The sequence below is a fragment of the Chiloscyllium plagiosum genome, chromosome 25, assembly GCF_004010195.1.
Source record: "Chiloscyllium plagiosum isolate BGI_BamShark_2017 chromosome 25, ASM401019v2, whole genome shotgun sequence".
NCBI lineage: Eukaryota > Metazoa > Chordata > Chondrichthyes > Orectolobiformes > Hemiscylliidae > Chiloscyllium > Chiloscyllium plagiosum.
Window position 1 is genome coordinate 41,540,375 of NC_057734.1, and position 1,828 is coordinate 41,542,202.

At 44.6% G+C, this 1,828-nt stretch overlaps 1 protein-coding gene across 1 annotated transcript in view; it reads left to right on the forward strand.

Moving 5' to 3' along the window:
• LOC122562784 (solute carrier family 2, facilitated glucose transporter member 11-like) overlaps nucleotides 1–1,828 on the forward strand; it is a 48,231-nt gene that overhangs the window by 3,904 nt on the left and 42,499 nt on the right. The window lies entirely within an intron of this gene.

The following is a 1,828-nucleotide window of genomic DNA, read 5'->3' on the forward strand; positions in this document are numbered from 1 at the left end:
CAAGGTAGGACTAATAAATTAAACTGCATTTATTTCAATGCAAGGAGTCTAACAGGGAAGGCAGATGAACTCAGGGCATGGTTAGGGTCATGGGACTGGAATATCAGCAATTACAGAAACATGGCTCAGGGATGGCAGGACAGGCAGCTTAATGTTCCAGGATACAAATGCTACAGGAAGGATAGAAAGGGAGGCAAGAGAGGAGGGGGAGTTGCATTTTTGATAAGGGATAGCATTACAGCTGTGCTGAGGGAGGATATTCCCGGAAATACGTCCATGGACGTTATTTGGGTGGAACTGAGAAATAAGAAAGGGATGATCACCTTATTGGGATTGTATTATAGACCCCCTAATAGTCAGAGGGAAATTGAGAAACAAACTTTTAAGGAGATCTCTGCTATCTGTAAGAATAATAGGGTAGTTATGGTAGGGGATTTTAAATTTCTAAACATAGACTGGGACTGCCATAGTGTTAAAGGTTTAGATGGAGAGGAATTTGTTAAATGCATACACGACAATTTTCTGATTCAGTAAGTGGATGTACTACTAGAGAAGGTGCAAACCTTGACCTACTCTTGGGAAACAGGGCAGATGACTGAGGTGTCAGTGGGGGAGAACTTTGGGGCCAGGGACCATAATTAGAGTCATAGAGTCATAGAGATATACAGCATGGAAACAGACCCTTCGGTCCAACCAGTGCATGCCCACCAGATATCCCAACCCAATGTAGTCCCACCTGCCAGCACCTGGCCCATATCCCTCCAAACCCTTCCTATTCCTATACTCATCCAAATGCCTTTTAAATGTTGCAATCGTACCAGCCTCCACCACTTCCTCAGGCAGCTCATTCCATGCACGTAACACTCTCTATGTGAAAAAGTTGCACTTTAGGTCTCTTTTATATCTTTCCCCTCTTACCCTAAACCTATGCCCTCTAGTTCTGGACTCCCCGATTCCAGGGAAAAGACTTTGTCTATTTATCCTATCCATGCCCCTCATAATTTTGTAAAACTCTATAAGGTCACCCCTCAGCCTCTGATGCTACAGGGAAAACAGCCCCAGCCTGTTGAGCCTCTCCTTGTAGCTCAAATCCTCAAGGAGAAAGTGAGGTCTGCAGATGCTGGAGATCAAAGTTGAAACTTTATTGCTGGAACAGCACAGCAGGTCAGGCAGCATCAAGGGAACAGGAGATTTGACGTTTCGGGCACAGGCCCTTCTTCAGGAAGGCTCAAATCCTCAACCCTAGCAACATCCCTGTAAATCTTTTCTGAACCCTTTCAAGTTTCACAACATCTTTCCGATAGGAAGGAGACCAGAATTGCCACAATATTCCAACAGTGGCCTAACCAATATCCTGTACAGCCGCAACATGACCTCCCCACTCCTGTACTCAATACTCTGACCAATAAAGGAAAGCAGACCAAATGCCTTCTTCACTATCGTATCTACCTGCGACTCCACTTTCAAGGAGCTATGAACCTGCACTCCAAGGTTTCTTTGTTCAAAACAATCTTGAGGACCTTACCATTAAGTGTATAAGTCCTGCTAAGAGTTCCTTTCCCAAAATGCAGCACCTCGCAATAATCAGAATTAAACTCCATCTGCCACTTCTCAGCCCATTGGCCCATCTGGTCAAGATCCTGTTGTAATCTTAGGTAATCTTCTTCGCTGTCCACTACACCTCCAATTTTGGTGTCATCTGCAAACTTACTAACTGTACCTCTTATGCTCACATCCAAATCATTTATGTAAATGACAAAAAGTCGAGGACCCAGCACCAATCCTTGTGGCACCCCACTGGTCACAGGCCTCCAGTCTGAAAAACAAC